At 34.7% G+C, this 22,045-nt stretch overlaps 1 protein-coding gene across 4 annotated transcripts in view; it reads left to right on the forward strand.

Moving 5' to 3' along the window:
- LOC149529005 (S3 self-incompatibility locus-linked pollen protein) overlaps window positions 1–22,045 on the forward strand; it is a 218,960-nt gene that overhangs the window by 30,312 nt on the left and 166,603 nt on the right. The window lies entirely within an intron of this gene.

Below are 22,045 nucleotides of genomic sequence, written 5' to 3' on the forward strand. Positions count from 1 at the left end.
CAGGGAAGATAATGAACGATCCACATACGGCTATCAAACATAAAACATTCCTAGGCATGGAATACCTACTAACCAAAACTATCTCAAAGGTAACACATGCTACTCAAGAAGATAAAATAATCCAGAAGTAAGAACACTCAATCCAATACCGACACCACATAACCAAGCATCATACACAAACCAAGTATAAACCAAATACCAAGATCCTAAGATAAAGTCAACGAAAGATATCCACCTCAAGTCAAAAACCACATATCAAGAGTACATCATTCATGAATCACCAATCATCATCAATAAAAGTAAATAACCATAATAAACACATCCAACAATAGATACACCACCAGAGGTACACAAAATCTACAGAGGAGACTCAGGCTACATACTAGGGAGTGTCATCACATGGCTGCTTGAGTTACCCTGGACTGATCTCTTAATAGACCCCGAACCCTCAAGCGTTGAGTTACCCTGGACTGGTTACTCTGAACCTCGGACCCTCAACATCACACATATGGAAACTAGAAAGCCCTCTCAAAAAGACGAGGCACTCATCTCATTCCCATCCTTAGTCTATACAAGCACTCAAGGCATGGGTAGATCAAAAATCTCTAACTTATCTTTTTAGTGTGTTTTCCCCCCAAAAGTTTTAATTACTAGATTATCACTTATTACATAACTTGCATTAGGTTACCCTGGTACTGACCACTTTGGGTCTCGGACCCCTATGCAAGCCACTCCCAAGTCACATACCTAGACAACCTCTCCTAAGCACATAAAAACACAGTTGTGTCCCATACCACAAGACCCATAAAGATCAAACTTGGTTCCTTAATAGGCAACCTGATAACAAGATGGTTCTCCCATCCAAGTACACATAATTTCTCCACAAGATAAAACTCATAAATATAATCTCCAATATGAATCACAAAACACATCACAACATCTAGTCCCATAAATAGTATACAAGAAATTTCACAAAACTTCTGGTGTACATCCTAGACTGGTCAACACCTACTCGACTCCAAAATCCGAATGCATAGATATTACAAACAAACAATACAGTTCATAGTTGGGTTTGATTTGAAAAGACATAATAGAGTTAAAAATAACGTTTTCAATTTGCATTTCAATGATTGTTTAAGTGTATAAGATTCTCAGTTTAGCCCACCCAATAACCCATTCAACTATTTGACTCAAATATATAAAGTTATGCTCATGATAAAAGTCAATTTTCTTAAAAGAATAGTCTAAGTGTGCCCATTTATTTCTTCAAGTTATAAAAGTAACACTTTACTAATTTTAATCAAGTCATAATCATTAACAATAATAGATAAATTTACACATTCGTAAATAACTCTTGATATTAATAATTCTTAATTAAATCAAATCTAATTAAGTTAATTAATAATCTTTTTAACCCTATTTCATTCTTTAATAACTAATTTAGTTATTAATAAAAAAAATTAATAATAATATAATTTTAAAATTTAATAATTAAAATTTTGTGTAATTTACATTTAATAATTTAAAAGTTTAATACTATTAAAATTTAATAAACCTAAATTATAATAAAAATACAATATAAAAAAAAAAAAAAAAAAAAAAAAATATTAAAAACGTTTTAAGCCCGCCGGCTTTTAACACCGGCCGCAGCCCTTTTAAATCTGCGGCAGCTTCTGCCGTAGCAGACTGCTGCTGTTGCAACAATCTCTGCTGCGACAGCGGCTGACCGCTGTACAATGGAGAACATGGGGGTAGGGGGTGGGTAAAACCCGCCCCTCCCCATATTTATTATATATTTTTTAAAAATAATATTAAATCGCCCCCGTCCACGTCCAGTACATTAGTAATTAAAAAAAAAATAAAAATAAAAATAAAAATAATTATATTAGAAATTTAAGAACTATTTTATGATTTGATAAATTTTTATTTTATTAAAAATTTATGATATCCATTCAACTTCTAATTAAAATTTTTATTTTTATTTCAAACCTTTTTCTCAAATGAATATTCGTTCTTAAAATCTATAGAAAGAGGACGTTTATCTTTTAAATCTCAAGCTCGATTTCAATATCCAAATAGATTCCCATATTTGTTTGATTTCTTATTTGGTCTTATGCATATTAAAATATAATTCTCTAAAATATACTCAACAAAGTATCCATCTAAGCCATGAACAGATATTTCTCAAACAAGAACAATATTGCATACTAGAAAAACAACACATGCAAAAGACACGGAGCAGACAGAAATTTGAAAAGCGAAAACTACTATACAATTAAACCACTAGATCCTACCTGGATCTGATGCTAAGCTCTGACAACTAGATACAAATTCCTATCGCAAGCAAAATCTTTCAAGCCATGTAAAATTCTTTTCTTTCCAAACCCTTCGAGCTGCTCTCCATAAACCTGTGTGTGCAATAATGACCCGAAAACCCCTAATATAGAATCTAATTACCTTTTAGGGTTTCTGTCACCACCATTTCTAAATTAGAATAATTTTATTTAATTAATTCTTTCATGCACAATTAATTTCCTTTTTTAATTAAAATATTCTTTTATTATTCCTTTCATGCATGTTAAGTGAATCATTAAATTACTTTATTTAACTTTCCACTTGATGTTATTTTAATGAATTTATAACTTTAATCTCATGCGCACTTTATTAAAATATCTTAATCAAGTGCACATATTTTATCTTTTAATTAATTTCTTATATTTAAAACTCATTCATGCGAACTTAAAACATATTCATAATTTAATATCTTTTTATTTCTTAATTTATTTTTGAATGTTTAATTTGATAAATATTTATTAACTTAAATAACAATAATATTTAGCATTTATTTAAAACTGAACTCTAAATATATTATTATTAAATTAAATAAATATTATCACGTTCTAAATTTAATCTTATAGCTTTTGTCTTCCAATTCAATTCTTTATATTTAATTAATTTCTCAATTAATTAAATATAATTAAATATTCAAAAAGTCATAATAATTCTCCATTAAATTAAATTATTAATTTAATCTATTAATTAGACTTAATTAATAGAAATTCATCAAAGACTCACAAAACAACATACGCACAAAATACTCACGGGTTTTAAAAAGGGTAGACAGTCTGTTACGAGTCCTCCTTGCAGGACAAGTATTATAGGCTTATGGCTAGGATTGGACCTGATCATTATCTTCCCATTCTCACCATTTGAGTATTTGTAATAGGGCACGCTCATCCTGGCAATTCAGGGAAGTCGATGCCCGGTACTTGCATCCTGCATAAAAGCCAAGCATGTACATGTATATAATATATCTAAACTAAACAGACAATGGCAGGGAGTAGTTCATCGTGTAGATTCCGACTAGCAGGTGACTACGACTCCCTTCCTTAACCACATCAAACACGTTAGACAGAAAGATAAAATAAACACGCGCACCATACACATGCAAGTATGGGGTAAGTATCATAAAAATCACAAGTCTAATATCAAATGCATACATATAATAATGCATCTCTATCAATACAACATAATCATCATTAAAGACATCCTGTTACCATTTTTATGAAAGAAACCACATTTACTAATTAGGAATCATTAAGATATCATTAACAACACATGAATGAAATGAAATCAACAAGTATATATGTAATCCAAAACATGAAATAATATCATAATATTGTAAATTCAGTATCTCTAAAACTAATCAATGCATAAAATCAGCCTAAGGAATTTGACAATGATAACAGAAATGTGAACTAGGGGCAGGCACTACATGGGAAATCTGAAACTTTAGGTTACCCTTCGAATTTCCATTTTTGTAGATTAACTATTAATGAAATATGAAATGACATTGACAACATCCTGGTTAGGGTCGCTTTTTCATGCTATGAAGTTGAATTGTCCACCCTTTGGTAATTGCAAATGTTAAAATATGCTTTCGAGGTAAGGTTCATTTTTTCACTCCAAGGTAAAATTACAATCCAAAATGAAAATTTATAGTGGAAATTCATGGTGATTTATGAACCTCCACCCTAGGGAACATCATGTCTTCATGGTAGAGGTTGATTTTCCATTGAAGGCAAAATTTATAAAGCAAAATGAGAATCTAGAGTGGAAATTCTTAGTGCACCACGAACCCTGATTATTCATGAAATCAAATATTCATTGTACCCTTCAAATTTCCACCTTATTTTTGAGCCAAAACTTCATGTTGTTGGTTGAACTTGCACTCTGAGGAGAAATAAATAAGGAAAATCATGAAAATTAATGCAAATAAAGGAATACAGGTGTTGAAAACTGCCTATATATATATATGAGAATCAAAGACATCACTTCAAGAACATTCAATTCAACCCAAGTGCAATTTGAGAGCAGAGCAGATGGGAATCAGAAGCAGACTTGAGGAGTTTGGAATGAATTGCTGACCTGAAGGTGATCTGTTCAAACATTGAAAAGGGGAATGGGATCTAAATTGAAGAAAACCCTAGCAAGAAGTGTAATTTATGGTAGATGCAAAACAAGATAATCTGATTTAGAGCGAATTTACCAGCGGAAGAACGTAATCCAGAAGACAAGCGAATTTAGGGTTGAAACGCAGCAAATTTATAGCAGTAACTACAAATTACAGAAGTAAATTCCAAAATTAAAGAGCAAATTTCAGATTCGCAGAGGCAAATTCCAGATTTGCAGAGGTAAATTCCAGAACATAAGCAATCACAAGTGCTATTCGTAAGTAGATATTAGGGGATACCATGCAAATGGAAGGCGATTTTGACTTGAATTTTAAAGGATTTTCTTCAGCAAATCAATAATTTTTCTGATTCGCTAACTAATTTCCAACTTGCTGAATGTGAAAAAATCTGAATTTTGTTGAGATTCAATTTGTAGCAAGAAAGGTGAAATGCATGAGTTATATTTGTGAGGGATAAACACTAAATCTCAAATCTCTAATCCCATATCACATTCAAAGCAAACTCAGGAAAATGGGAATTTATGTCCAATTCAGAACTTGGTTGATGGAAATGCAGAGAGTTCAAAGAGCAATTTTGTGAATAATGAAATCATAGCTTAAAATTGCATTCTATGGAAGAGATATTTTATCATGAAAATGTCTTGAGTTCATTTTTGTTTCCATAAACTTAACAGTTATTTTCTCTTTCTTTGCAAGGATCAATACATGGAGATGATGTTCAAGGAAATGTGCTCACGGAGGATTCAAGAATACCAAGTTCGAGGTCAAGGTTCACAATTTGTACAAGAAATGATAAATGGTGCAGATCAACACGTTAAGAAGGTTGTGATGAAAAGATGATTCATCAAGTTATGCAAGGAAGCGGGATAAGGTTTACATCAAGAAGAATTCAAGAGCAAGGAAAATGAATAAGTACCGCAAATGGAGAAGATTATCATTATCTCCAAGATCAATTGGAAGGATCCAACAGCATGAAGATTGATAAGTTGCATTAATCCTGGATTAATGCAAGGTATTAAGACGAGTAATTTCAAGAACAATTCAAGGAGAAGGTTGCCAAACTAAAGAGGACAAAGAAAATTGACAAAGATGAAGCAATTTGGGAATGTAAGCCATCACAATTAATCGAAGGCCAAATAATGTTGAGATATTGCTAGAGATGCAAAAACTTCTTTATGATGGTGAAGTAGAATTAAAATAAAGATGAAGCAAGAAGAATACTTCAAGGATTGTGCAAGCTAAGGTGGCACCATTCATCTCATCCGATCAAGTTATTCCAAGTCGACAAGTCTTTATTCATTTCATCAAATTCATTTACAAGTGGAAATGTGGAATGCTTTTAATGTATTATCACAATGAATTTTCTCATTAGTCCATTCTTGGAAGGATATGTATTTGAAAGCAATGTAATCATCTCATTGGATAACATTTAATAGTTAAGCATTGGTTGCAACTAACATTCTAACTAGGGTTTTTCATAGAATATCTTGGAGTTGATTTCAAATCAATTTGGGCCCTTCATTGTAATTAGAAGGTCTGCAAAAGGCTTCGCCTTCTCATTTGTAAAGGAGTTAGTCAGTTTGTCACTAAAAGATTAGTTAGAGTAGAGTATGAGGAGACAGTAAATTGTTGTCAAGACTATGTTGAAGTTTATATACACTTTGTATTGAAAATATGTTGCAATCTTGTGCGTTGCGTCTAAATTTTGCATGGTTTCTACTTCTCATAGTTGGGTTGAATTTATTGGATTAAATTAGACTAATGTGGAAATGAATGATGAATTCCATGTCCATATATTTTGTTGCTTGTTGATTGCAACTTACAAGGTAAGTTTAGTTCAGACTTGATTAAATACAAAGTTTGATTATGGCTTTTTGTTTGGAATGCACCAAAACTAGGTATTTATATGAATGTCTACAATATGAAAATCCTTTATTCCTTTTGTAGATAGCATCATCATTGTGTAGTTTCATTTGGCGAAGCAAAGCTTGGTTATATGAATTCACTCATCTCAGCATATCTGTTTATATCATTGTCCTCAGGATATGATTAGATTGCTTTGAACCCTTATACTTTTTATTGTTTATTTGGAGTTCAAGTCAAGTTAGTGCTCCAAGATTCATCCACTTTGAGGAGAGGAGTCGATAAAATCTAGGAGGAATAGTATAAGTCCTCACGTGATTAGCAACATATCACATCATCAAATTGAGTTATATCCAACAAAGAGTTGCATGTATGCATTTTAAACCTTGGGGTTGCTTCATTGATCCACATTTTTACATTGTTCAACATTTGGAGTTTCTTTGTTCAACAAAGGATATGACACTCGGTATCTTATTCTGCATGTTTGAGTGGTCACAAAACTCACACCAACAGTCTAAATCATGAATGCATAGTCGTTCATCTGACATTGTCTTTTCCCTATCATAGATTTAGAGTTAATTGAGATTGCTAGATGAAGAAAGAAGAAAAATATGTAGGATAAGACAACCATGGATAGACTAATAGATACTAACATGGAACCGGAGGTGATACTGTTTAGAATTAGAAATTTGGAAAAAAATCCGGATTGTACCTGATTAATCAGGAATCATAGTTGGTGTTTTCCCCCTCCCCCCGTTCCCAAATCAGAAAAAAGGGTCAACACTAGTCAACATTTTTTTGCAAAATTTTTAGATTAAGTCATGCATAAATCAGTATGTATTTGAAAAAAAACGCGTGACAGGAAATGTTGTTTTAAAACCCTAATATGCACCAAGGAAAATATCACCATTTTTGTTGATTATCCTTGTTCAAATCCGATTGTTGAAGGGGAAAAGGTTTTTGGAGCTTCCCGCCCAATGTTGTGTGTGACTGGCGGGTACGATATATTGAGAGATAAAGAGTTGTAGTATTGTGAAGCTCTTAAGAAATGGGAAGATCATGCCTTCACTATGTTGAAAATGGAAGATCATGCCTTCACGATACAAACACAAGTGCATACTTTCATTGAGGAAGATCATGACTTCACTATGTTGAAAATGGAGGAGTGAAGCTTGCTCCAAGTCCTTGACCTCATCGCTCATTTTGTCAAATGAAGCACTTGCATGACCCTAGCAAAGAGTAATAGCATTTTTCTCCCATGTTATATGATAAAAAGGAAAATAGAAATAAATGAACTTAAAAATTTCCATGGAAGACTTTTTAATTTGTATTTCTACCCTCTTAATTTGAAGTATTCAATGACACCCTATAACTTGAACATTAGGACTCCATAATATTTTGGGTTGAATGTAAAATATTGATATTTCGTAGTCAATATTGGTTGTTTAGTGTGGGTACAGGTCTCATACAAGGAATTGAATTTTTTTCATCAAATTGATTTTCTTTCAATTAGTTTAATTCTTACAATTATCTTTGGAATCATTTTTAATTTTAATGTTAAAAACTAATATTCAATTTATGCTTTTTCTTATTACTTTTAATCAATTCCAAAGACGACTGGAGTTTATTTTTAAGCCTTTTTATTTATTTTAACATTATTCTGTAGAGAATTCAAGAATAGAGGGGATTTTGATTTTGCATAAGGTAAGAATTGATTTTTTTCATAGAGGGTATTTTCTGATTGATTATTTTGATAGAGGGTCTTTTTTGTGCAATTGTGTTTTTTTGGACCTACCTAGGCCAAAACGTTGATATGCATTTCAACCCAAAAGTCTGAAAGCATTTTATGACTAAAGGTAAACCTTACAAGTATCATGATCATGCTGTTCAACAGATGGCAGAAATTGTGTAGTGCAAGTATTTACAAGGATTGAATAGGTTGAAACGTAAGGGTACAAAATCTTGGATAGAATAAATTGAGGAATTGATATGAAGGCACAATCTCCAACTTTGATTAAGCTCACAATAAAAAGCTTACAAACTTGCTAACAACAATTTAATTAATGTCAACAGACAACAAACAATATAAAACATTTAAATAACAATTTAAAAGCAAGATATGCATTCCCGATGAGTAGGAGCTTGCTAAACTCTTCAACATCAAAATCCTAGTAAAAGTGTTCAAGGTGAATTTTACACTAAAAATTCGAAAGCTCTAAATGCTACCAAAATCAGCATCAGATTAAAGTGCTCACCAAACAAACCCGACGCAAGTTGAACAGTGTCAATTGGAGTTCATTTGTCCAAGATATGGACTGTTGAAGTTTGCACAAAGAAAAGGTTGAATTTTTTATCAGCATTGACTTGCTGATATCAGCAGACAGGGTCAACACATGGACTTAAATTTTTTTCTGTGAGAGTTGAACCCACAACCTCCCCTTTGTAAGGCATCATGAAAACCACTGCACTAAGCTTTCACTTTAGCATATAAATCGTGTCGCTTTTATTTAAAGCATACCAACCGCCCATTCAAGGTAAAAGAAATAGTGGTTGTGGGATTTGAACCCCTAACCACTAGTTAAACAATTCTTGTTGTGACGAGTGTGCCCTGCAAATGCTTTGCAATGGACAGGACATTTATTCTATTTTAAGTAAGTAACAACTTATTTAAGCCACAAAAATGGTGGCAGACGGTTTGGAATTGCTAATGCCTCACATCCTATGCATTGCACGCTATCACTGTGCCATCCACAATTTACAGAGTACGAAGTGGGTAAAGATTTATCTAAAGAAATAATTTGAAGCTAAAAATCAAGAATTAAGGCTTAGGCCTCTCCAAAATCAACCTAAATCAACCAATGTTATAACATTTTGATAACTATAGGGTAAACACAGACCAGAAAATATAATAAGGTTTATTTTAGGGGGATTTATTGTTAAAATAGGGAGATTGTAAAATCATTTGGTTGAACACCAAATTGAGTAAATTTCATGTACAAAAAGTGGGGTATGGGCTTGTGAAGGGTTATTGGATTTTGGGGAAGAAATTAATTTAGTGTGCTTACTGGAGTATTGAAGACATTAATCTTGCTTAGGAGAGGGCTTGAAACTCAGTGCAACCAAGTGCTACCAGATCGATGCCAGATTATTGTTACCATTTTTTGAAACTAAAAAAGGATTGGTCACTTGCTTGTAGGACCCAGAGACGAGGCACATCGACAAACTCTGTTATAAATTTTGTGTTTATGTTCCCCTCCCCTTCTCTCTTTTCTAATTCCATCATTTTGTTATTTTGGTATGTTAATTAATAATTTCATTTACATATTTTGACTATGTTTTTAAGACCACTTAAAGTTTTGTAATAATTAACATTCATGTACAATAGTTACCTATCTCGACATATAATCAGATAAAAAAGGCAAGAAGTATATGCACTTTTTATAACCTCCCGGAAGAAAATCTGGTTTTTCTGAAGGTGGTTGGAGAGTTTGGTTTGAAGGACCAAAGCTTGTTAACATCTGAATTCCTTAGGGTAGTTGAAGCAATGAGTGGATATATTATTTAAGCAAATGCAAGTTGCAGTTTGGAGAATAAAAATCAGGTTGTAAATGTGATAACTTTGGATGTTTGTGGTGCCATCTTTGGGAGTGCTTATCTCTATGTTACACATACTATATGCTTCAAAAGAAAGAATTTGTATTAGGCTGAAGTTGAATGGAAAATACTTCATTTTGAACTCTTATATGGGCAGGTCCAAATCTCCATGGTGAGTGCTTCACAACCCGAGGCTAGTAAACACTAGTGGCTTGTTTGGCTCATTGTTTTTGCATGACAAAGAAGAGAAAAAGTGGGAGATGATATTAAATCAGCGTCTGGCCCGCTGGCTCAACAATTTTTTGAGTTTTACCTTGAGCTCAAAGGGCTACACCCATATGGATCTATTGAGCTCGAGATTTAGTAATATTAATTAGTTGTATTCTTCCAAACATAGTTTTGTATAAACAAAATGATAGACAAGGTAATGAAGTGAAGAAGAAATTGAAATACTTAGTTGTATTCTTCCAAACATAGTTTTGTATAAAAAAAATGACAGAGAAGGTAATGAAGTGAAGAAGAAATTGAAAATTCTCTTTGAACAAGGACTAGTTGGACCTATTACTTCACCATGTGGTTTATCTTGTTGGTGATGCCCAAAAAGGATGCAACAATATGTATGTGCGTGGATCATAGCTAGCAAACTCAGACTCAAAGAGTACTTGACAAGTCGGAACACTTCAACTTAGTAAATACTGAAAATTAATTCGGTGACTTAACAAGTACTAAAATATCTTTATTAGATTTTTGTTTTGCGAAATTCAATTATAAAATACATTGAGTTAAAAATTGACATCTTGAAAGAGAAAATGCATGGTTTTATAGCAAAAACCTATGAAAGACACGTTTTAACCAATAGTTTAGTTGTGTTGGCATTCTTGCTCTATGCTTTTCCCTCGTCCATAAAAATGGGAGAATTAGATTTGTAAAAACTCGCCTAGCAAAAAAATTAGAGTGTTCTTAGCAACTCATAAAGTACTCAGTAAAGTTTTCAAACTATGGTGTGAATTGTAAAGCTTTTAACAAGGTAATTGTCAAGAATAGGTATATGTTGCCATATATGGATGGCCTCTTGGATCAGTTGCGATATGCATAATTATTTCCAAGTTGGATCTAAAGAGGAAGACATTTGGAAAACAATGTTGAAGATTAAGCAAGGACTTTATTTCTGGATATTTTAACCATTTGGGCCTTACAACTCTCAAACTAAGTTCATAAGGATGATGAACGAGGTGCTTTGATATCCTTTGGTTTCAACAAGGACTTATGAAGGGCATATATCTCATCTTAAACAAGTTCTTCAAGTGATGAGGGAAAAGTAGTTACCCTTGAATGAGAGAAAATGTGAGTTTTCATGCACATAATTTTTCTGCTTTCGACTTGTGGTTTGTAATGTACATATCAAGATTTATCTTGCCGTTTTAGAGGCCATTGTGAATTGGACAAAGTCCACTTCTGCTGCCAAAACAAGGGATCTTTTTGGCACTTTCTAGTATATGATAAAATTTGCCCATTTGTTTCCTATATCACTAGTCAATTGCACGCAATAACAACAGCTGGAAATTTATTCATTATAATTCCAAACATTAAAGAACATTTAAGGAACTCAAGTATTAAATCTATAATGCATAGGTTCATGCTTTGCCTAAACTTCAACAACTTTTTGAAGTAGTAATTAATGCCAATTGGAGCTTTTTTGTTGCAAGGGGAGTGGTAATATGTTATCACTTCAACCTTTCTATAAGGGTAGTTTTAATTATAGTCCATATGACAATGATTTGTATATTGTAGACTTTTTAGTGAGAAAGTGGAAACACTATTTATTGGGAAAAGAAATAGTTTGCATTTAATTAGAAGTTGGATGTTTCCAATTACCACTTATTCCCCATGGACTTTTCTTCATAATTCATCCATATTTAGGTTGTGGCATGATTCTTCGTTGTTGTATTTGATAGATTTAATAAGATGTGTGTAGTCATAATGTTTAAGAAGAATCATGAGGGTAGTGATGCATCTGATTTTCAAATCATGTTGGGTGCAATTTGTTGTATTTGGTAGATTTAATAAGATGTGTGTAGTCATAATGTTTAAGAAGAATCACAAGGGTAGTGATGCATCTGATTTTCAAATCATGTTGGGTGCAATTTGATTCTTCTAAGCTCTATTTTAGATAGGGATCCTTGGTATATGGGAAAGTTTTGGTGTATTCAAGGGAAAAACATGGATAATGTTTGAAGTGTTTGACTACTTTACTTCTCTAATGAATGGTTGAATAGAAGTGTTGAATCATAATGTTGCAACTTTTGAGCTGTTTTAATCAGAAAGTGTACAAGGCTGGTTGAAAACTTGGCACGCATATAACATTTACACAACATAATGGTCTAGGCATCCACTAACTCGTCAACCCTTGAGGCACATTTTGGTTATTTGTGCCTTTGTCCTTTTGATACCACAATGGGAAAGTCACGAGAAAGGCTAGAAAATAAAGTCCACAAGGCTGAATGTTTCATTGATAAAGTTCAAGAAATTCACACTCCTAATATAGGAGGGGTTGGAGAGTCTCAAGCTGCGTTCAAGTGGCAACATAATTAGCATAGAGTTGGGCATCAATTTTGGCTCACTGATTTTTGTGGGCATACTTGGAAAATGGAGGCTTGAAGGATGTGCCAAGAAGTTGGAGGGCAATCAAGCAGGGTGAATTTTAGTTTTGTAACAAGTGGGATAAAAAGCTTTCTGTCAAGACTTGCCTCCCTACATGAAGACGTATTTAGTTATTAATGTTCATAAGCTCTTGTTTGAGCCTTTGATGTTGGATGCAATGTATATGTTACATTCTATTGTTAACATACCTCTAAGCATCGAAGAGGAGTTGGAGGATGATGTAGTTTTTAACATGAAGGTGAGGATAGCATAAGATGTGGTTAATGGGGCGGAAGTCAAAATTGTAGAGCAAGGCTGAGTTGTATGCCGAAGAAGTTGTGGGAAAGAAATTTACCCACTTGTTGACTTCTTAAGCTTATGGTAACAAAAGGTCTCCTTTGTAGGGAGGGTTTAAATATTGGATCATAGTTGTTTGATGTAGAGGTCAAAAATTTCATTTTCATCATTAAGTTGTTTTGGATTGTATAAGAAGGATTTCAACAATGTTTGATGTGTTTAATTGCCAAGAAATTCCATCTCATGCTAGATGCATCTTAGGAAACCTCAAAGCCACGATTTAGATGATCAAAGTGAGCAGGGTTACAATGGTGACAAAATCTTTGGTTTCCATTGGGAGTGGGCACATGATTTTAATTTTCTCTCTGGTGGCAAGTATGGGACTTGTTGCAAATGGTCATATCATTGCAATGAATACAAAGCTTGGAATATGAAGTCTTTTGATTCCTCATTTCATCTTCCTACCATTTGAGCTTTCTTTTGATATTTGGAAAGGATGCGCAAAAGGCAAAGCTGCTCAGATATAGATACAAATACAAAAATAGGTATAGAGTTGAATACATGTACAACTAGTTTTAAGACCCTCAATAAGGATACGGTTGATACGACATTAATAAAAAATAAATATACATATATTTAACACAAATTTTTATGTTATTACATGTTATTTTCATTAGTGCAAAAGCAATACGTACATATAATTTATATATAATTATAAGTTGATTTAAATATTTATAATAATAAAAGAAACGGGAGAGTTTTGTGAAAGATAACCCAAAATAATAGTTGAAATAGAAAAACATTTCAATTGTCTTTTCTCATTTGGTGTAGGCTTTTGTTTATACCAACTAATAAAAGTTTTATGGCTGAAGTTTGTTTTAAATTAAGGAAGATTTATGTCAAATTTTTTAAAAATCAAATCATTTAGTATTTGGCATAGTTGAAAAGTTATATAGTTTTTGGCACACTTGGGTAGGGAATCCGATGTGTATCCATATCCGTATCTGTATCCATATTTGATATGGATATGGATACAAATACAGGTGTAGGCGTGCCCTCGGAGAAGCAGAGGAGTTTCAGGCTTCTATGACAAAAGTTTTAAAAAACATTGAAAATTATTCTAGAGGAGTTGACTTGTCTTCTATCCTATTCAGTTTTTGATTATTATAATTAGAGGAGTACACCTTTCATGATGCATATGCCATTTTAAAAAGCATTAGAGATTGTTGGTCATAATTGTAAGCAATTTTTTTCTTTAGATACACTATAAACACTTGTAAATGATTGGAAGATAGGAGCATGAGGGGCTAGAGCTGATTCGTCCAGAATTTTCTTTGTGATATACCCTTTTTGAAAATAGAATTGAATAACAATAATAAAATTAAATATAAAAATAAATGAATAGTGACCAGTTATAATATAATATAATGAAAGCATCAAATACGATACTAGTGCAGAAAGACAACCAACAGAAGATTAGTTATCGACGATTGATTTGAAAACTATTATATCAATGTTTTGACATTGAGGAACTACGGAGATTACAATTCTGTAGCAGCAGACCAATCTTTGTAATGATTTTTCCATTTCTCAAAATGTGAAGTTTGAATCTACTATCACGTGGTTTAATTAACATCTTTGATGGTATGTAATATCCCCTACGAATATTAGGCCTAGCTTTTTCCTCAATTTATTTCAGATTCATAAACAGTAATTTATATAATAATTTCCAGCAAATAACCAGTTATAACCAGCACCATAAATCATTGTATAACCAGCAAACACTCATTCCAAAAACTCCAGCATTTGTTATTGCATTATACATCAGCAATACAATAACATGGATAATGACTAATTCCAATCTTAAAACAGAAATGCAGTCAGATTGGAAACGCTCAAACCAGAATACAATGTAAGCACAAGTGAGAAACCTGAAATGATGTCTCCAATACGATGGGTTTTCGTCCACCGTCTCCCGGCTTGTGGGTTTTCGTCCTCCAAGCGATTGAAGCTGAAGCTTCCTAATTTTCTCCAAGAGAAAATCTCAAACCAATTCCATATCAAAAACATATTTTTGAATGAATGAGGCTCTCTTGTTTTAATCCTCGAAGTTGTGACTCTTCGACTCCTTTCCTGTCTTTTCGTCTTTTCCCTCCTTGTCACTTTTTAGCCCACTTTATAATGTTAAATTGACCTTTTATAAATTTAATTGATACTCTCATAGTCAATTTTAATATTATATGAATGTCTTTAAATTTCCTAATGTCCCAAAACGGGGACGTTACAAGTCTTCCCCCTTCAAGATTGCTTGTCCTCAAGCAATCAGTACTTGGATCCCATATGAATCTGCAGGTAGGTCTGTAGCCCAATCTGAAAACAAATCCTGCCATATTGTGAAGCATGGTGTCAAAAGGCAACCCATCCATCAACCAGATTCCTGGACCTCATGAAGTATTGCTGCATCTGTAGGCTAAAAAAGTCTGATCCTAATGCATCCAGTCTCAAACTTTGTAGTACTACAACAAATTTGTCAGAATGCCACGAATACATACGGTCAACTTTTGGGTCCCAAACCAACCTATCAACACTATCTTGGGAAAGGTAATGGATGTCCAACAACCTAACATCCTGGATCAACCAATTGAACAAATAGATCACCCAACCAAAACTGCGAAAATGCTTGAAGTTCGAGTCATAAGTGCACCACAGATCGCTGTCATAAACCAGATCAATCAAATAGAAGATGATGCAGTTGTCACTGTGCCTATGTGTTGGAAGGGTAACCATCGGATAAGGTGTGTGTCTCAGGGTGAGGTATTTGCCCGAATCAACCGGTAACTCGCTAACCTCTAGAGACTGGACCAAATCTGGAAAAATAGTAGTAGATCCAATGTAGAACCCACTGACAGCCGAAGTTTGCATAAAGATAAAATCACTAGCTAGCAAATACATAGCTGCCATCTCATGAAGGCTGGGTGATATATCTCTAGATGATCGGTAGAAACTATCAACATACATATGGGTAATTTGGGATTATCAACATCACCACAAGTACCGACACTCAAAACATCTCCATCAATGAAATGATCACCATCAAGTGAAATCTTTGAGTCATTTTCACTTGTTTCATCTCTATCCACATGCCATTGTGTAGTTATATAACCGTTGTCATAAAAATCAGAATTCTCAAGGTTGTCTTCATGCTGGTCAATCCACTCATTGTCATCATGTTGGTCAATCCTCTTGTTGTCACCATTGTCAATGTCCTCAACTCCTACATCTGAATGTTGAGCCAAGGTGTAGCATGCCAAATTCAATTTCTGGTTAAGTTTAACAATCTGAGTTTCTGTCTCATTAGATGTTGCCAAGGAAGCCTCTAGGATGTCCATAGTATTCGTGAGCTCACAAGAAAAGGTGTCCACTTCTTCTGCTTTCTTCCTTAGTGCCTCGGAATAGATCTTTGTGAGATTGAGAAGATGATCACGATCTAGAAGATGTAGATAGTTTGATTTCATTGTATTCATCCCTTCCTTAATCACATGCAGATGTGACAACTCCACTTTCAGTCCCTTTTGTCTTCTCGCTAGTTATTCCTTCCAAAAATGTTTTTGTCATGTCCCCATTTTGGCTGACATCGTTTAGCATGCCAGATCAGTCTATCACGGGCTCTCGTAGACTAGTGATGATGTGGAGATAGTTGACCAACGACTATTTGGCAGTATTTTGTCCTTATAGTTGATTAGTGATTTGGGCTTACATTTGTTATAAAGTAAAGTTACTTTATCCGGGCCTAGTTTTATAATTTGATTTTGAGATGCACTTTTTATTATAAAGTAATATTTTATAAAACTGGGCCTGGATAAAGTAACTTTACTTTATAACAAACGTAAGCCCAAATCGCTAATCAACTGTAAGGACAAAATACTGCCAAATAGTCACTGGTCGATCTGGCACGCTAAACAATGTCAGCCAAAATGGGGACATGACAGTTTTTCAACCATCTCATATATGTTATTAAAATGTGATTGAGTTATGATAATCTTATTTTCAGTCACTTTCGTTTGACTCTCCAAAAGTGTATGAGATAAGTCAAATGCACATGAGGTGAAATCAAGTGTTTCATCATACCTATCGACATCATCAATGTCATCCTTCATATTTAGCGGCTTATAGGAACTAGGGACAAGATTATGTTCAAAAGAAAACTCATCATACAAGGAATTCATACCCTCTGTAGAGACCATTAAGTTTGAATCAAAATCAACATCAACACTTACATAAGATGTGGAGTCATCGTCATTAGCTGATGGGTCAACTTCTACATAGGGGCTATGTTTACCGGATAGGTAAGAAGTTTAACACATGTATAACACGATTCAATTCAGAACAAGTACTTTATTCATGTATGCACTTGCAGATTACAATCCGATTACAATGACTACAATGATCCATCATGATTCCAAAGTCCATCTCGGACGTGTACATATACCTTTCCGAAGGGGTGACTAAAGCGTCACGCGCCCGTTCGGATACTACTCTACCCGTCGGCTACACTATACATTTTACCGATAGCATCATCCCCCCCAAAAGAAAAAGTTGTCTCCGGACGACAATTACAAAATATCTGAGACAAATTAACAACAAAATACATTAACTGACTAACTAAAACAAGATAGATCTGTTTCTGTCACATCACTTTCACATTCATCTTGTGCCTGCACCAAACTGGTTTCCAAACCACGTTGCATCTGTAGCCTCTGCTAACAGAATACTGTCTCCTTAGCTGATCTTGATAGCCACCTGTGCCGCTTTCTCTGTTTTCAACTCTTGGGTACATTGAGCCAAGTGTCGCCGTATTGCCTTCAACTGGATGATCAGCTCCTCCCGAGCTCTTTATGCATCCACCAAGACGGCCTCACACCCAAACACCTACTTCGAGTGCCACCTTTGACACACAGACACTCATGCCTACAGTCGCAACTCCAGGTCTCATCAAGTGGTCATATTTCCCACGACTGATAATCCACAATGACTGAGGGTCTAGGGGGCAATGCCCCCAGCAGGGTTGAGGGGCAACGCCCTGGGCGTGCTCCTTGTCACGATATAGGGGAAGATCATGTACTTTATTCATGTATGCACTTGCAGATTACAATCCGATTACAATGACTACAATGATCCATCATGATTCCAAAATCCATCTCGGACATGTACATATACCTTTCTGAAGGGGTGACTAAAGCGTCACGTGCCTGTTCGGATACTACTCTACCCGTCGGCTACACTATACATTTTACCGATAACAGGCTATTAACAAGCTTATCAAGATCATTAATGCAAGCAGCCTTGTAAGTTCCCTGCACATCTAAAGTCCTTGTCAACAAACGTGTGCCACTATTAACATCTGTCCCATGATAATGTGAAGGTTGTAAATAGCTGGTTGTTGGTTGTTCTTTCTCCAAACCATCTGTAACTTGGATTTTGACTGCTTAAAACTCCTCATTTAAATTTTTGCGCCTATCCTTTGCAAAATCTTGGGCCAATTCATAGTACTTCTTCTTTGCCGTATCAGCCTTGTTTTGTAGCTTTGGATGTATGTCCATATAACTGAAAAAAAGTAAATCGCTTTGAACTTGATGCAGAGGTAAGGGTTAAATGAGCACAAACCAAAGTTATGCTGACACCAATCCAACTTGACTGATAACTCACCCAAACTTCTACACCTTTATACAAGAATGTCACTAAAGAACCATGACTAGTCCATTCAACTTCAAACTTGGCAAACTTGACTCTTCATCCTTAAATGGTGTACCCACACATTTTGGCTTCATCAACATGCAAGGGTTTGAACAAATGTTCAAAAGAACAAGGAATCAATGCCAATCAGCAATCTAATCCCAACTTTCACTATTCTGTCCTACTAATGCAGCAATAGGCCTAGTAGCCCTTTTAAAAGAAATTTGTGCCATAAGTACAAAATCCTTCACAGGACCCTAGGAACAAATTAGCATTTCTAACACCCTTTATTGAGTTTGTCATACTCCCAAAAAGACAGGTTCTGATGTCACCTTTTGACCTTTTAAATCAGCAATGCTTAACAGGCCTAATTGCCCCAATTAGGTCACTTTAACAAAGGAAGTATCAAACATTCAAGGAAATGAACCAAACCAATGCATGGAACATCTAGGTTAGGACAAGGAAAGAGGGATTCCAAAGTTTCATCCATTGGCTCAAACCCCAAGGCGTGCAAATTAGCAAATTTCAGAATGCAGCAGAGTTGTCACATGAAGATGCCAACTCATTCTTGCTTGTACAGTACGGCCACCATCTGCCCTTGCCCTGAAACCTCCAAAATCCTATAATACACTCGACAATCTCCCATTCCACTGAAAATCAGATTTTTCCAATAGTGGAAATGGGAGATATTGCCATTTTCCTCCAAAACCCTAGGTAGTTAGGGTTTGTGATCAGTTTTCACAAAAACTCTTATATCTCCAATCTCCATGCGATTCAAGAGCTTAGAGTAGGCTCATTAGAAAGGTAACTCCTTAAGCTTTAATAAAATATGACTCTCCAGTCACCACTATCCGTATTATCCGTACAATGAACAAAAAAATAGTGTTTTTGCAGGAAAAATGATGGTTTTTATTGATTCAAAAGCGAGATCTTACATTGTGTATCTTCCACCCGCCTGTAAGGGCTTATCAAGACCTTCCTCAAATTGGTCCAACCGAATTTTGAAGGTTGTGACCATTGGAGGGGACCATTACAAACAAAAATCATTAATATAGCGTAAATGTTGCATTATTGTTATTGTTATGCAACTTATTTTGATTTTATGACTTTACCATGACTTCTAAAAGACTCTAACACCTCCTAAGACTTCTAACATGACCCTAGGAGACTACCAGATCCTTGTGACCTCATGAGACAATCGGTTTATACAAATACCAAAAGTTGTTCAAGGGTTCACACAATAGGATCACTATGCAAGAAAGAGCCTAATTAGCCAAAATGCTAGAATCAAGGATTGAGAAGGCCTAGAAGACCTTAAGACTACTTAGTTTTGATGGGGTGCTCCTGCACCAAAACACGTGCTGGAAATTTGTTATACTCATCATAAATGTCAAGTATATTTGCTCTTATATTTGTTTGCAAATTTTGTGTTAGTTGCTGTTGTAACTTGACAATATCTTTCCTCATTTTATCCAGATCTTTTATCTTTCCCATGACAGTACTCTCTTCCTATTAAGGAATCAGTTAAATAGTTCTTTGATTTAGACTGTAACTAATTCTTAGGAAATTAGAGTTGAAATTTGAAGTTGTTTGAATGTAATATGACTAAAAGAAAATGAACTAGTCATCTGACCTGTATAGGTGACTTACAATACTAATATAATATAATGAGACCCACAATCATATGCTTAAACTGTTGCGTACATAGCTCAATCCACTTATATACAGTTATGTGATCGATATATGCTTCCAATTAGAACCCGACTGCACCTATAGGATAGCTACTCATTGCCTTTATGGCGTGAATGTAGACTTAAATTCTCTACACTGGCTGAATGACTCGTGAATGCCTCACAACCACTGACTTGCTTGGAGCTATCAACTAAGCCTCTTCTAGAATCTTCAACGCGTGAGCTTTACGGTGGAAGATTACAAATAATGTGTCATCAAGATTCACTTCCTCTCTTCGTATTTGTTATGGTGATGAACAATAACACAAGCTTCAACCATTCCATCAACATCTCTACATCTCTTGTAGAATGTTTGATTTTCCATGCTTGTTATTCCATCTGATGGAACGACCAAGACTCGTTAAAGGAATTTGTAAGGTGTTGTTCAGTTTCCCAGTTGTATCTCTAGTGGATTGCTGCGTTAGTAACGATAATTTTGGAGTAGATTATAAACCAATCTAAATGCTCCTATTGAGAAGTCCAAGAAATGATGCTACGTTACAATTTTGTTTCCGTCACCTGAATATAGCCTGCAATACACCCATTCGTATTTTCTTTTGTGCATAATATTGTGTATAGAATTGCTTCTACAACTTGAGCTAATAGGAGGGGCTCATTCACATATTTTCTGAAAACTCCTCCACATATATCTACACACGATAGTAGGCTTCACCTATAGCGATCATGCCAATGTGAAATAAGTTGTATTGCCCAGACGCCTTGTTTCTCCAAATTATATATTCAGAACTCCACAAATGCGAACATGTTCAAACCTCTCAGAACTTATTCTCAACAATGAGCAATCTAGTATCATTTACGACAACCTGTATTTTTCTTTCTCACAACAAGGGACTGACATTCATGGAAATAATGTCTCAGAAGAGAAAAATCTATAATAGAAATGGAACTCCCACGATGCTACACCCAACACTACTCCTTAGGACACCTGTACAACTTCAGTTACGATTTCTTATAAAGCATCTTTGTCAAATTTTATGTTGCAAAATGTCTACAATTTCTGCATTTGTAACTTCCAAGACTTGCCACTCATCTTTACTGACGACCTCCTTGTTACCACTCTCAGTTATTCTACTATCTTCAGGCAATAATGATAGTTTGCATAGATCAGAATTCCTTAGAGCGACTCTAGCTCGACACACACATCGATAGCTCCCTTGATGTGAAATTGCTGTTTCTTGAATGATGCCGACATCAGAATAATAGTGCTCAGATCTTCGATTCTTGCTGTTGTCGTTACATCAACATGTAGGCCAAAGCATATGAACAGTGTTCGCTTTAGACGAATGGACATGTAATTGATAACACTGACTCCTGCACATGACTCATATTATCTAATGCTCCTTTCCGCTAAATATTCTCGTGAACTTTATTACTGGAGTCATGCGTTATTCTCCCATGCATGCAATGACCACCATAGAGACTGATGTTCCTTCTACCACTAACAAAAACTCCTCGTTGGAAATGTTTGTGGAGCTCACTACATTCACGACAAACACTTGATAGCCTCTTTCTGCAATGTAACTCCAATCCTTTGACAAGGTCTGCCTATCTATATTCTCTAATTATTATATTTGCTCAGACTCAAGAGTTTAACGACAGATATTCGTCTCTTACTTATACGACAACAATTAATTTCGACTACCCAAAATATTACAACTCTTGCACTGCAGAGCTTCTGTTAACTTACTGATAT

This window comes from Cupressus sempervirens, chromosome 11 (assembly GCF_028749045.1).
Source record: "Cupressus sempervirens isolate cs-2001-9-10 chromosome 11, ASM2874904v1, whole genome shotgun sequence".
NCBI classification, from domain to species: Eukaryota; Viridiplantae; Streptophyta; class Pinopsida; order Cupressales; family Cupressaceae; genus Cupressus; species Cupressus sempervirens.